This window comes from Chelon labrosus (genome assembly GCF_963514085.1).
Source record: "Chelon labrosus genome assembly, chromosome: 19".
Lineage (NCBI taxonomy): Eukaryota > Metazoa > Chordata > Actinopteri > Mugiliformes > Mugilidae > Chelon > Chelon labrosus.
In genome coordinates, this window is record NC_140352.1 from 23,811,952 (window position 1) to 23,828,871 (window position 16,920).

Consider the following 16,920-nt stretch of genomic DNA (forward strand, 5'->3'; position numbering starts at 1 on the left):
TATCTCCTTGGCGTAACACCAAATTACTCTTATCTCCTGTTAGCCAAAAAGTTTTGGATTTTATCGGTCTGGTCCATTTACAAACACTGATAACACCCGAGGCAATTCTTATGACCTTGCTACCAATTACTCTCTTAGGTCCGAAGTAGGTTAAGGTCTGGTAACTTCTGCATATTAATTAGCCATGTGCTTCTGTTTGTTGAGAGATGGAGTGTGAGGGATGGACAGATGAGTATTCATGTCTATGTTTATTCTCCTGCTTTCCCCCCCTTTACCAATCAAATGCCTGTTATTATTAGTTAGACCATCATTGTCGTGGTTTATAAATTTGGAGGAAAGAAACTGAAACAACGTGATCAAATTCTGTTATAAGAGAGTAGGTCTTAGTAGATCTTTTACCTAAAAATAGCATTATTAGCATCAAAATATACTTGAAGAACCTAAAGTTAAAGTGTAGAATATATAGCCCATTTCAGTATCATAGATATTATATTACTGGGTTATAATGATGATGATGTGAATTGGTGTTGCGGTTGGTAAAGGTCAAGGTTGATAATAAATTAGTTCTGTGTAATAAACTGCAACTGCTGATCTCTCAACCAACACAAAAAACTACACTGAATTAACATTACATTGTACCCAACTACTAACAAACAGAGCTCAATTTCTGTCCTGTCAACGCAACATCATCAACCTTTATCTGTGTGCCAAACATACTAGGCTGTCTCTCTCTCTAATCCTATGTTTTCTGTCTTCACATTTTAAAGCTGAAGTGGCGAGATTGTTCACCCCGTACACTGCTAGGCTGGCAAGTCCTCCATCACGACCTCAGTCATTGGGACCCCCAGCAAAACGACCATGTCGTACCATCTACACCCACAGTTTTTTTTGCATGGATGATCACACAGGGGACAAAGTTCCAGCAAAAAACAGAAAACTGGAATTAACAGTTGCTGGACTTGGAGAAAAACGAATTTCATTTCAAGGTAATACTGTGCTTAATCATGTGTAATGGTGTAAATGAACCACAGGAAAAACCAAGGAAGTGTACATACTTTTACACAATTGTTAATTATTGTATTTGCGCCAAGGCAACTTCTGTTTTTGGAGAATTGATGCAAACTGATTGAGTGTTACTTTTATGATTTTTTTTCTTCTTCTCTTCCCTGTTTTCTTATGTGTACGCGGTATTTAGAAAGAGATGATGGTCCGGTAAACTTCAAGGCCAAAATTGAGGATGCCTTCCCCCAGTTAAAAGACACGGGGGGGTTCGAATTACTTAGGATTTCGGGGACAACTCGCAGCCGGGATTTCATCGTAATCCCAAGCCCAGATGTAGGATACACGGTGCAGCATCTGTCCAACCCTGGGACCGGCATTGGACATGCCATGATTTATATCAGGCCGTTGCAGAGGATTGTGGAAAGTGTATGTCATTTGATTGTGTTATTATATGTTTCTCCAGAAAATTCATTATTTGTGCACCATTTCTACTTGACATAAAATACAAAGGTAATTAAACAGTTCATGCTTTGAGTTAAAACATTTTTTATTATCTAGACCACAACATCCCCACAGCTTCAAGGACCACTGACAAGATGCCTAACCTGTGACAAAGATTTCCCCTTAAATCAAATGAGGAATCACATGGTTTCGTGCCCAAGGTATGTTTGATTGTCTGTACTAATTGTTGTGAATTGATTTACTGTTGTAAACCATACTGGTTTAATGAGTCAACATAGTGAAACATTTGTACAAAAGCACAGTGGCGGCTGGTGAATTTTGTATTAGGGGGGGCGCAAAGTTTGTAAATCAAACCTCTGTAGGGGGCTCTGGGGGCATCCTCCCCCAGTAGATTTTTGTGATTTTCACGTACAAACTAAGCATTCTGGTGCATTCTGACAAAATAATAAAGACAAAATAGAACATCTTCTTACAAAGACAAATGGGGCCATGGAACTAAGTTTTAACTTAATTTATTTGCCTTGTAAAATCCAGCAAGTTTAAAAGTGCTAATACATCAAACATTTTAATCGCATATAAATATTTGACCTGAGAACAGTGAGAAGTTATTTTTTCATATGGATTTTTAGTATACCATTGAATAATGACTGAAATTTCCCAGCCAAGGGGCCAATCAAAGCGGTTTCATCAGCTTCTTCGTTCATGTTCACCAGAGCCCGTCTACGGAGAGCCTTCCCACTCTCTATTAAGTCCCATTGTAACGAATTTTGGTTGCAGTTCCACCAGAATTCCACTGGGGGCGATCGCCATGAGTGCAACATGAATGGGACTCTATGGAGCTAAACGGCTAAATGTGTCTCTTTCACCCGATTGTCGTTGAGAAATCTCAGATTTGATTGTAGGTTTTGCAAGTTCAACATGGGTTATAGGTCAAAAGTTGAATGAACGAGAACTTATGTCCTTTCGTTTTCTTACAGGTTGAGTTGTTGTTGCCCATAACACGCTAGCATTGTGCTAATGAACGCTGATTGGTCAGTGAAGGACTGATTACGACCAGATCCCGCTTGACGGCATCGTGGCATCCGAAGCGGGACCAGAATGTTAAGGCGGACTTTTTCGCCCAAGTTTTTTTTTTCGGCCCGGTCTTTTAAAACAACAAAACAGAAACTCTTCTAGCACGATTATTTACCCGTGTCAGCTGTGTTGTCCATGCCTCGAGAGAAAAGAAAGTGCAGAGCGCGAAAGCACCAAAGCAGTGACTGAAGGATTGCCGTAAAGCAGTATCTGGTCGTACGATGTGTATGACGTCATTGACATTTTAAAATACTTTTTAAAGCAAAATAAGTGACTCTAAAAAATCTAACACCCAGCAGTGTGTAATTTCTTTGCATCTCCTTTCAAATTCAATATTCAAATTACTGCACAAAAAATTATATCCTGAGAAAAGTGGATTTTGAGGGGTATTGCTCCATAGACCGCCATTCATTCTGCACTCGTCCTGAGAGCGCCCTCATATGGAATCAGAGTGGAACTGCAACAGTTCAGAACCTGGAAGTTCAGTGAGAGTGGAACTTCTCCCCATATTAGACGTTCTCTGATGTTCACTGTTGTTTGTAATGACCATTGGTAATGACGCTAGTTGGTGCTCCAGTATAATCGGTCCGCCGAACTCATCCAGTGAGAAACGTTCCGCGGTGCAAAAATAAGTGTGATTAAAATGCGTAAAAAATGATTAACCCGTTATTTTTGTGTAATTAATCTTAATTAACAAGTTAAAGTCCCGGCCCTAGTTTTAAGTCCTTCATCCCCGTTGTAGTCCATAACATCTCTTTCCCGGGACTTTGAAACAGTACGCAGGGGAAACAAAAAAAGCCGTTTAGCATACACGTTTGAGGTGAAGCTCCTTGTGTATGTCCTCCCACAATCAGTAGGCTAGCCTGCTGCGAAATGTTTAAGTCCGGACAGTCGGGTCTCAACTCCTTCACCCTTTTCTTCTCCACATAGTAAATACAGTTAATGCAGCCGACCGCCGAAAATTGCGCGAATGCTTCCTGATGGACGTGATTGATTGATGAATTGTCCAATCAAGCAGCCATCTCTTTGCTCAGTTACGTATGACGCAAGCGCGTTAGGGCGAGCCCCAAATCCTCATTGAAAATGCATTGAAGGCTCATTTTCCGAAAAAAAATGTTTTAACATGAGAGTCAATGGGAGAAGCTTGGGCGATTTTCCACGTTGATGAATTCGCCCAGAGAGGCGGGACCATTTGAAACGCGACTTGAACCTGACGATTCTGATTGGACAATGACAGATAATATGTCTAGACCACTGAAAACTACTTTTGCTGTGATAGAATTTGTAAAAAAAAAAATCCTCTTTCTCCCAGCTGGTAGGGCGTTGCCCAAATCGCCCCTATACACCATCCGCCCCTGCAAAAGCAACATGTTAGTTTGAGATTACCTTGACTGAATATGCCTTTGTTAGGGATTATTCAGGTTTCATTATTCAAGTTCATATATACAAGTATAGTCAGTCATCTGTAGCTCATATTCCTTGAGTGCTCATATAGGGACATAAATTGATGCTAAAGTCATATTCCATGCATATGTTCAAACATCCATGTTGCCTTAAGATAATGGGCCCTAGTTTCGTACGCCAGGTGCAGTCTAGGCGGAGCGCAGTTGCGCCCGCGCCAAAGGGTGTGTCCGCCTGGACTTTTCAAGTTTCGTGCACGGCGCACTCCGGCGTAGACCGGCGCAGGCACTCCTCCCGTCACTCCCACTTGCGCAAGTGTGAAAGAGGGAGGAGAGAAGGCGTGAGTGGGAAACGAGGAGGAGAGAAGGCGTGGAGTGGGATTAACACAGCCGATTCAGATCTTCACCAATCAAATGAGCTCCTCTCCTCACCTTTAATGCGCCAAGGCGAGGTGCAGTGCAAGTTTCATCACTTCGCAATGACCGAAGACAGCAGCAGCAGCGCCAGACGGCTGAGAGAGATGTGCCGCCGGGAGTGCGCGGCCGCCGGTGTCTAGCAGGGGCCGGTCAACGCAATAAGCCTATATGCTTATATTTTTTTTTCACGACACGATTGGTCCGTCCGGTGCCGACAAGTGCTCTGGAGAAAGATGGACATCAGCCATAGCAATTTTTCTAAAAGTGGAAGCATACCATAGATCATCATTGGTTCCAACTGAAAAAACATGCTAGCGTTCAGGAAAAAAGTTTTGTTTTTGTTTTGTTTCAGTTTTTAGCTATTTGGATGTTTTCTTTGACTGTTGAAGGCATGAAATGAATATTGGTTTTAGTTTCTTTTGTTTTTTATTGGCAATTTAGGAAGGATGATGGGCCATTCATTCCTGCACAGTGGACCCTGCTTGTCTGGCCTAAATCCTGCAATAATTCATGTTCTCTTTGGAGGCTTGCCAGAAACTGCTACAATCCAAATTGAGGATTGCCCTGATCTTGACATCCGTTCTACAATCCAGTTGGTAAGAAATTTGATTGTTATTTGTTAGAATTAGAACAGAATATAATATTTTATAGTTAAAAACAAACAGTAGAAAAATAAAAAACAAGAATAAAATGAACTGCTAACGTATAGCAAAAGCACAGAAACTATATCACCATACTTTTTTTGTAGAACTGTCATCTGGGTTTTACATGACACTGCCCATATGTATCTGATGGGATGCAACTAACCATAAATATAGAAGTAATTACTGCATATTGTTTGTAGAAATGGCACACGAGTCACATATATACACACATGTTTCCATGTAGTTGGAGGGCAGCGCTGACTTGACAAAACAAGAAGAGAGGGCTGTCCTTGACCTTGCCTTGTCCTGGGACCTGCCTGGTGTCACGGCAACCAACCGGAAGTGGCTGCATGAGCGGATTTTATTCCATGCTGTGGGTGACAGTGCACACTACTTTATTGAAACTGTAGATTTTTGATTGAAATGTTTTAATTCACTCAGCAATAAGACAAAAAATTATGCATTTGCTTCCTATACCTTTTTTGGTTTCTGTGTACTGTATATACTTGTAGAATCTGTAGCTGTGTGTTTTGTTCCTGCAATAACTCAAGAAACTGTTGATGCTGTTTTCTGTTTTGGGATTGTAGGTGATTTCACGAACAAGCCGCCAAGTGAAGCAGCTGAAGAAGGGACTGAAAGAGACCATGGTCTGGCTCCTTCTGAAACAGAGAGCAGATATAATTCCATTGTTCCTCCCACGGAATTCAGAGGCTGATCTCAGTTCACATGTAAATATGACTAACACACTTATGAAATTAAGAGACAAATGTGTCTCCATTGTCTACAGCAGCAGCAATGTTATAAAGATTACTTTTATGACTTCTGTTTGCAGTCAGTCATTCGAAAGATTGTGTGGCCAGTCATGGAGGTAAGCGAGGATGATGAGGATGACGAGGATGAGTGTTGCTTGGAGGATAAGTGCAGAGTGGCAGGATACCTGCGCACCTTCATTGAAAATGGTAATACAAGTCATTAAGTCTTTTCTGAAATATGTAATGAAAACTATTACACTGTTTTCACAAACTGGGCTGTAGAACTACACACATTTTTTCATATATCATGTCATATATTAATTGTGCAATTCATAACCATAAGCAGTCCTGTCTTAACTTAAATGTTGTACGGATCAGTCTTGTCTACTCTTTATCTGTCCAGCTTTGCTGTCCTTGTTCTTTGTAATGTGTATCCATGTGTCAATACACCAAGAGCAATGAATAACTGGGACCATTGTCTAACAATTAGGGAGATTTATTGGCAGAAATGGAATACAATATTTCATTTGTTTCAATTACAGACTGACTTCAACAACTACAAAGCCATACTTTCCTTTGTAAATGTTGGTGGAGTACACTGGAAGTTACTGGTCAGTGATTGTTACTATACTGCTGATCTGAAATCCTTATGTGTTGTGTGTATATGTATGATGTTGTTTTGAAATAACATTAATCTGTTTTTTTAGTATGTATTTCCTGTCATTAGCACAGTGTATTTGTTGGATCCTATTGCTAATAAATCAGAGCAAGCAGAGTCTGAACAGGCAGCAACAAGAATACGGTATGTCTGCAATATCCCCTCATAACGGTCCAGCTTAATTTTAAATTTTTTTTTAATTGCCTGAAAAAAGCAGGATACATGCAATAATCAACAGATTCCTCTGAAATTTGAATTTTACTGAATGAAAGGTTAATATTTGTTTAAACCTGACTTCAATAATGGTATAGCATGAGTTTTGATACCACCATGTGTTTACAAAAGGGATTATTTGAAGATGAGAAAGATTGTCTATGGCAAGACTTATTTTTTTTTATTCTATTTTATTTAATTTAATCTTTTTTATCTGAGGTTCTTATGAGTGTTTTTTATGTACAGCTAAGCTACTGTGACCAAGCAATTTCCCTTGTGGATGAATAAAGTTTATCTAAGTCTAAGTCTAAGTCTAAGAATGACTGGGGGACAGTCAAGTGGAGAGGAGCAATGCACCATCCAGTCCAACGTGATACCTGTAGTTGTGGGGTGATCGTCACCATGGTAATGACCACGTGTGTGTGTGCTTATTTGAAAAATGTAAAAATAACTGAGTTAAGACATAAAAATATTAGTAGATACACAGGATAAGGTCATCAGGATAGATCCTAATAGATGAATGACACAACATACCAGTCGCTCTAATATAGACAACTGGTGATCTTCTGTAGAGTGACAGGACATGCCATAAGTAGAGTCAATTATTACCACAAGTTATAATGGTAGGTAGGAAAAATGTTGGATTGTTCTTTCTCTACATCCAAAATTACATTTTGTTAACTACATGTCATGTCAGATTTTTTGTGTGGCTTTCAATTCACTGTGTTATTCAATGCATAGTTCAGTGCAAGTATCAATGTTAACAATCATCTACAGTACATAATATTACATAAAACAGATGGTTCATTCATTCATTCATTTATCTTCTGTACCCGCTTATTCCCGTTAAGGGTCGCGGGGGTCTGCTAGAGCCTATCCCAGCTGTCATCGGGCAAGAGGCAGGGTACACCCTGGACAGGTCTCCAGTCTATCACAGGGCTAACACATAGAGACAGACAACCATTCACACTCACACCTACGCCAATTTAGACTCACCAATTAACCTGACAAGCATGTCTTTGGGCGGTGGAAGGAAGCCGGAGTACCTGGAGAGAACCCACGCAGACACAGGGAGAACATGCAAACTCCACACAGAAAGGTCCAGTCGGCCCATGGATTCGAACCCTGGACCTTCTCGCTGTGAGGCATAGATAGTACATTTAACATAAATTACAATTATGACAAACAACACCTGTAGTGGAATATAAAAACTATAACAACTCATTAATGCCCAAAATAATAAATTCATACAGTTCTGTATTTTCATTTGTGTAACTGTTATTGAAGTGAAGGAGTACTGACACAGCCCATGTAGTTTGTCATTTACACGTTATAAGTACTTCGATGCTTGTTTTATTTGAAAAAAAAAAAAATCTGTCTGAAAGCAATGTTTCAATGATGACGCAATTAATTTTACATATTCTTGTAGATGGCAAAGGCGTTGATGCAGGCATATCTTGTATTAACACCCTTTTCTTTTGGTACACCCTGGACAGGTCGCGAGTCTATCGCAAGGCTACTTGTAAAAATGTGACTGAATAATTGTCTAATTCGAAAACTGAAAAATGTTGAGATTTCAAGTATTATTAATATATTTCAGTATAGTAGTATTTTAAGTTTTATTTGTATTATTTGACTTTAAATTTTTAATTTGAAATATTTGTATATTAAGTTATGTCAATTTGTATGAGTGAAAAAGAGAAGTAAAAGAAAATGAAAAAACTTCTACATCTGTTCACAGTCTTCACACATTGCCCCTCAGCAAACAAGGTTTCACTTCACTTTTGTTTTTTTCAGAACTAAAAGACCCCATACAAAAAGCATGGCCTTCCACCAGCAGCCATTCTAAGTGGTAACTATGATCACTACCAACACCCTAACCTCAGGGGGATGGAGCACTGGCTTAGCAATGGCCAGAATAATATGGGCAACTGTTGCTGCGGGCATGCAATGCCAGACAGACAGTCACCATGACTGGTGCTGTGCATTGCTGCTTCTTTACAGCTGCTGTAATGTGTGCTGCCTTCAACGCAACTCCATCTACGGTTTGTTCTGTAAGGACTTCTATCACTTACACCTCCTTACATTTAAATGGTCCTCATAATTTACATTAATATTTTTATGATAAATAAAGCATTTTAGCTCAACTGCTCCCAGGTCATGTGACTTAATGACTCCAAATCAGTGGTGGATCACATGACTACACAGGCTGATCAAGGCACATCTCTTTTCTGTAGCTTCGAATATTCCTCATAATTTATATTAATATTTTTTATGAATAACACAGAATGATTGCAGAATAGCACCCAGGTCATGTGACCTATGGGCTGAAAACCAGTGTATGACAGTATAGCTACACTTGCTGTATGAGACACACCTCTTTTTTATAGCATTTTAACACTTCTCATATTTTTAATGAATTTGTAATACATTTCATCATGTAAATATGAGCATTAAAGCTCAATAGCTTCCAGGTCATGTGACCTTTTGGGTCAATACAATGTAGGACAGTAGAACTACACTTGTTGTATGAGACACACCTTTTTTTATATAACTTTCCTTCCCTTTATATTTTTTATGAATTTTTAATACATTTCATAATGTCAATATGACCATTCCTTCCAGGTGATGTGTCAAAATCAGTGCAGGATCATACTTTTTATCATGCGTTTTATGAGACACAACTCTTACTTTCTTTTTCTTTTTTAAATCAAATCTTAACGCTCTTCATTTTTTAAAATAAACATTTACCGTAATACATTTAATACCCACGTTTTATTTTGAAAACCCGAAGTTTCCACACGCTGCCGTAAGGTAGCGCTGACTTTCCCAGTTGTCTCAAAGTATTTGCCATAAAGTCGGCAATAAGAGCGCACTTGAAAATGTTGGAGCGGCTGGCTTGACCACGCGAAAACGGGAGACGACTGGCTTGACCGCAGTGGGCAACTGGTAAAAAGTCGCTGTTGTTTGCGTACTTTTGATTTGAGGTCTGCTACGATTGCAGCCCTTGCAGCTTCAGTATACTTCTCGTATTTAGCTTTGTGCAACGTGTTGTAGCGGAAACTTAAATTGAAATCTTTCATGGCAGATAACGTCTCTAACAGACTAACTTAGTCTGACTAAGTACATAGGTTTGCTTTTAAATTCTGTGAACAGATAATCTTCTTCCCATTTCACCTGAAACACACACGACTTTCTCGATCAAGTTTTCTTTCTCCTCCGCTCTTATCCACGGAGCAACGTCTCTTCTTCACTGGTGGAGAAGACCCGGTGGAAGCGTGTACGAGGCGGCGTCTGCATTAGAGGCGCTATCTAGTGGCCAACTGTGTCATTACAACTTTTTCAGTGCCGCAGAGAATACATTTTTATAATTTTCAAAAATTAATCTAAGGGCCACTTCGAGTGAGGTTGCGGGATGATCTAGTTTAACCACATAAATTCACATAAAAACATTAAGCTTGTTGATTGGACAGTTGGAGCCTCTCTTCCGGTCTTTTAAAAAATCAAACTCACCTGCCATAGAATTTACCCACTGATTCTTGAAACTTTGGCAAAAACATGATTATGTGCTGGCCCGTTGCCTACAAACTTAGTTGTCCTCGGACAGGAGATAATCATTTCAACTTGATTCAAAAAACAAAAAGTAATAACTGAATTGAATAATATCTTTACCACATGAAAGAGTACCTTGTAGTATATATTAAAAACTACAAACAGTGAGTTTTGAACAATATTTACTATTCTTTTGTGGTTGCTCAAAATGTGTCCCACATTTCCGTCACCACCGTCAGATATTCATAAAAAGCAATAAAATCAGGCAACTACAAGGTCAGCTACATTCCTGAGGCCCCCATTTTCAAACCTTCAGCTCTGTTGCATGCTTCAACATCACTCAAGCTCCTGTAAGTTTGCTATTTTCTCTTAAATTTGTTCATATTTTTGGACACTGCTGCTGTCGCAACCATAACATGTCAACACCGTCACTTTTGTATAAAAAATATTAGATTCGATTATGACATAAATGTATACTTTTTAGGAAGAGGTCTGAAGTAGCTAGCAACAGAGGGGAAACAAGATGGCTAATGTGAACAACTCATGCACATCGTGTGAAAGAGCAGGTTTTTGTCACCACCGTCAGACGTCACCACCGTCAGGTTTTCTGTCTGACGGTGGTGACGCACAGTCTGACGGTGCTGACAAAAACCTCCATATGGTCCTCAGTGGAGGCTAGAATATAATTGTTGATCACAATAAATAAGAAATACGACCTGTAATGTTTCATTAACCTTATTTACATTTTTATTTACGTAATTCCCCCTATATTTCTTTCATATCGTCCAACCCTGGGGGATGAAGTGTGCCTTCCCTCTCTCTCAATTTACTGTTATGCCATGTTCATTTGGCTTACATCATTTGGAATGCACATAGTGCACCTACTACCTACCTACATAGCAGATAGTATACAATATCCCTTGTAGGCTATGCATCTCCAATGACTAAAGTCAAATGAAAATGACATGACAACATTTAACCAAACCTAACGTTTACTATAATTTCCCCCAATTTTAATAGTCATTACACTCAAGTTTGACTTTATGTATTTTAGGAAGTTATGGCTAGGCAGTAGCTATCTGTGGAGGAGAGAAGGAGAAGAAACAGGGAAACCAAAAGAAGCGGAGAGAGAAAATACACAGTGAGGCGGAGTTAAAGGAGGAATACCTGAGAACAGAAAGGCAAAGATGGAAGAAGAGGGTGGAGGAAGGGACGATTAGAAATATTAATGACTTGACTGAAAGGGAAAAGAGAAGTCAGAGAAAGGCTTGGAAACACAGACAACAACTGTCAAGAGAATGTAAGAGAAAGGGCTCAGATCACCCAGAAACTCCGCCAGACAGTCCAGTGGATCAGGCCATACACGAGCCAACTCGGAATAGGCGGGCTATAGCAGGAGAAAGGGAAAGAAAAAAAACAAGAGCAAGATACTCTAGTCTAGAGAGATGAAAGCCATGAGAAATAAATTTCAAGAGTAATAAAGGATAGGAACAAAATGAAAAAGCGTTGGGTACGAGAACAAGCTAGAAATAAAAAAAAACACAAGCATCACCAAGAAAAAAAACAGAGCAGCTGCTGAGGGGGAGCCAACTCAAAAACCCCTCCATCAAGAAAACTCTGCTGTTCCACGACACACTCATTCATGAATTGAAACAAAACAAGTCTGCCCATAAGAACAAGAACTTGACTCTGTCAGGCAAGGTTCTGAAAAAATATCGGCTAATTCACCAGACAAGGCAATTTGGCGTAACATATAACACATTGCGGAAGAGGAGGCTTACTGACAAAAAACCTGCATACATTCAAACAATTACTCGGAAGGTTCAGGATTTCTACCATAATGCAGCACGAATGACAACTGACAAACAGGACACAATCACACGTAAGAAAATAAAGCATCAGAGAAGGATTCTAACTGATACAGTATTGAACCTCCACAAGGAGTTCACCAAGAAGGAACCAAGAGTGAAGCTCAGTTATTCATCCTTCTGTGCCTTACATCCATTCTATGTCACAGCACCAAGACCGTCGGATCGTAAGACATGCCAATGTCAGTACCACAAAAATGCTAAGCTGATGCTTGAAATCCTAAGAGAAAATGGTGTCGTAAAGTCTAGCAAACTGGAGGATAGTTTTCAACTTGTCTGCTGTTCACAGATGAGCGAGGCATGTCTTCTGCGCTCCTGCACCCGGTGTCTCCACAAACATACACTTCCCACACCTCAGCAAGACCAATGTTGAATGGCAGCAATGGGAACGGGTTCAGGATCAAACAGCAGATGGGCTCCACTTCAACACAAGACTTGTGATGCACAGTGGCACGCTGGGAGAGCTTATCCAACTATATGAGGACAAACTGAAGACAGAAACAACAACACACGTGTGATTAGTTCAGAACTGGACTTGTCCAGTTGCCTTTTTTGAACGTTTTTTGGATATACCATGACCTGGATGACTGAGAACCTTCACAGACATCCATCAACTTAACATAATTAAGCTTTTTTTCATACCATCAGCATCTCATGTATAACATTAAGGTAAGTTAAATATATTACTATTAGGTGCTCAAAAAAACAAAACAAATGAAAACACATTTATTGATTTGAATCATAAATGTAAAAGCACTGAGTATACACAGAAATTATACACTGCCTGGCCAAAAAAAAAAAGTCACCGCCTGGATTTAAAGCAAATAGGTACGAGTCTCCTATTGGATAATTACTGCATGGGTGATTATCTTTCAGCTGGCAACAAGTTATTTAACCCCAACTGATGGAATGACTAGCTTCTCATTTCTTAAACAACCATGTCTAAAGACACATCCCGTGGTTGTTGAAGAGATGTTAGTCTGTTTGAGAAGGGTCACATCATTGGCATGCATCAAGCAGAGAAAACATCTAAGGAGATTGTAGAAACTACTAAAATTGGGTTAAGAACTGTTCAACGCATTATTAAAAACTGGAAGGATGGTGGTGAACCAGCCCATCAGGGTAAGAAGAGAGGCAGATGAAGTGATGCACCCATCATGCCTCGTGTCTACTGTACAAGCCTGTGGGGGCAGTGCTATGACCTGGGGTTGCTGCAGTTGCTCAGGTCTAGGTTCAGCAACATTATGTGCCCAAAGAATGAGGTCAGCTGACTACCTGAATATACTGAATGACCAGGTTATTCCATCAATGGATTTTTTGATGGAGTAGTTTTCTTCTGTTCTGACTTTGGGGTGCATGTTGTAGTTTTAAAATGCCAACTTTGATGGTATAACCTATATAATCATGTCATCCTAATGTGTGCTGTGCTTTTCACAATGTCTATCTCCTGGAGCTATTGAATCACACAGGAGGTAATACATGGCCTTAATCATTAATCCTTCAGTGTTTTTTGTTGTTTCTCAAGAAATGCCAAAACAGGTCCCGAATTTTAAGTAGAATTCAGTAATATAACAGTAGTGTTCACAAAATGTGAAAGTTAAGTTATTATTAAAGTCACATGTTTTGCTATGTCTTGGAAATGTGTTTCAGCCCATTAGATTTTAAGTGAAAAAACTATAGTATGACTTTAAGGTGTTGACTCATAGGTTTGCCATGTCAGTACTTTCTTTCATATCAGACAGACAGTCTTGGAATAGCACTAAACATAGTCACACAATTTTTCCTACTGGAGGATCACTGTGCTCCTTTATTGTCCTGACATTGTGGTAGAATATATAAAAAGGCCCATGAGACATATCAGTTTATCATAATATCGATGTGGATAAAAGGTTACTTCACAGTCAATGTTGTATCCATTACATGTAACTGTCCTATAAATGCACTGTAGTCTTGACTGAACCTTAACTGTCAGCAGCATGCACTAACAGCATTTTCCATTCCATCTGTCTCTATTCCACCCGTTGTGATAAATGAGCAGGACATTTAATCGTAACATGATGATGGTTTTGAAAATATCATCGAGAATTCTTTCCCTTAAAATTGTAATATCATTAACTTAGTGTGCCTGGTGGTCAACAGTGTCTTGCTTTCATCTGCAATGTCATAAATTGCAGTTCCCATTGGGTGGCAAAACTGAAACAGACTTGCATATTTTCTTGTTTTTGCAGAGAAACCAAGCACTACTACAAAGAGCAAAGCAGAGAACATGACAGATGAGTCAACGGAAAAGTCCAAGCCTGGATATTTTGCTTGTCTGCACATGACAGGTGTGTTAAGCGCCCAGAAAAACCTAAAACATCACATCAGAGATGTCCATGACATTGACTGCACACCCATGTTATGTGTTGATGTGAAAAACAGAATTTATGTCACCCCCAAATACAACCACGCTTCCGTTTTTCCCATTCATGTCATAAAATCCACAACTTTACAAAAAATAGACTGAAGTACAGAAGTGCAAGAAATTTATGCAAATAGCATGGTCATCTGAAAACCCAGGAAGAGAGTGCTCACATCTGGAAAGGACAACCAAGGTAAAACCATACATCAAGCCTGCAGTCCTCACATGGACCTCACTACAGGACATGTTGAGCAAGGGGCTGATGTTTTTTTTTTTTGTTTGTTTTTTTTGAAAATGGGGAACACCCTCAACGTTGGTACTTTTTCCTCAGTATTCGCCAATGAAAGAGACAACTGGTGTCAAATTGGGCGGACAAGAGTCACATTTGACTCGGTGGCAGGGCAGTGGAACTGTCCATGTCAGAGAACTGGAAGACCTCACCGTTGCATCCATTGTATGATGGGAATGTGGTCGATTTTCCAGGAGTCCCCAGGCACCCTAGTGGCCACCTCAGACATCCAGGTGGAGGACACTGATGACTTGAAAAGTCACTTGGTGGAAAGCAGCATCACCTGTGATCCAGACAACATGAATGCACAAAAAAATCAGTGTATTTACAGATTACCTAACAACACAAAAGCACATCCCATGCCTGCAGGATTTACCGGTGAAGCTGAGGACTCAGGACAAACAACCACCACCTTGTTTTGTACCTTCTGAGAACATCTGCCCCTACTGTCAAGGGCACTTAATCCCTCTAAAGTAGTGACCACCCAAGCTATGGTGTATGGGATGAATTATGTAAAAAAAAAAAAAAAGCTAAGTTGATGAAAAAAAGTAACTCTATAGCATGGTTGTATCCATGTTATTACATTCATATCTGGCTTCAAAGAGAGCTGTAAAAGTAAAGAATTGAAGGTCATGACAGCCCCTTTGAGTCCCTGGATGAAAAGGAAGCTCCCTCAACAAGCAGATCTTCTACACAGCCACCAGCAGGAAAGGGAAACGCACCCTAAAAACTGTTCCCTTGGAGGAGCCAGATGACAACCCTGATGCAAGTTACACCACAGGCTCAGACAAAAGCACAAGAAGAATCTGGAAGCATGAAGACATTGAGAAGTTCCAAGTTCCTAATTCAAGATTTGAACCGTCTGAATCTGTACCCTCACTCTTCCAGTACTTCAAAATGCTGATACTAGATACAGGGTTTCTGCAGGTTTGAGCAAGTGAAATTTAAGACTTTTTAAGACCATTATAGGAGTCATTCTATAATTAGGGGTACATTTCATATCAACCTATAAGTGAAGAAATTTTTTTGCTAAATATTCTACTTGTTTCCATAATATATCACTGGAATGTGCTAAATTCATTAATTGGCAAGCTTAAGCTCAAATGATTACTTAAATATTTAAATCAAAATAAACATCTGATTCATTATTTTGTCAACTGTGTTACAGACAAAAGTTGTGTCAGAAGACATGAATGAAATACTAAGTATTTGATTAAAGAACTTGCAAACAAATGTTTAGTCTATTCTTCAGTGTTTTTGTGGTTGTTTGTCTACCTGCTTTGAAAATATGAATTTTGAGCTGGATAATGGATAATCTGTGGGATAGTATCATCAAGGATGATTATTTTTTTCTACATTAACCCACTTCACGTTGAATTTAGAGTTATTCAACATTATTATGTCAGACCTTGCTCTCTAAAAATGTCCCCCATCATTTTTACTACAGTTCAGCCAACATTTAAACAAATTATGCCACAAAAATCACATGTAACACAGTTGACAACAAAGTAACACAGTTGAAGGGACGCATTAGGAAAAGAAGAGAGAAACCTTTCTTTACAATATAAACTTTATTTTGATAACAAATATACAATTTGTTAATACGGAATTATTTTCATTCACAACAGTTCTTTCCAACTTGTCCTACTTGTAAATTGCATATTTCTTTCGACTTCTGTTCACATTTCTTTAATAACATGCTGTTCCAATTCATCGCTTGTTGTATATTTAATCTTCCATGTTCTTTAGTTCGTTCCTGTTTCTTTTGCTTTCAGACAGTTCACAGTTCTGAGATTTTGGACCATATGACTTTGTCAGTCTCTATATGACGGGAGTTCACATCATTCTGAGTATATCCTCATGGAAATACAATATCAATACATCATCCCGTACGGGCCAGAAAAATCTTCATCGACATCATCCTCACTTACATAGAACAGTTTTACTGAGGTCTGCGCATCTACCAGTTTCTTGAAGAAGAGCTCAGCGTTTGGTATGTCCACCCCATCAGGTGCCTGATTGGAACCCATACTCCTGCAGCTTTGTACAAAACATAAAGAAATTGCCTTTCTGTCTGTATTGTGTGCACGGCCCATCACTAAAAAAAAATGCACCACGATCACATTAGGATAGGCAGCCTTGACCAGGTTCAGAATTGGGTCTAGATGGGTCCATATTGCTGCGGGGC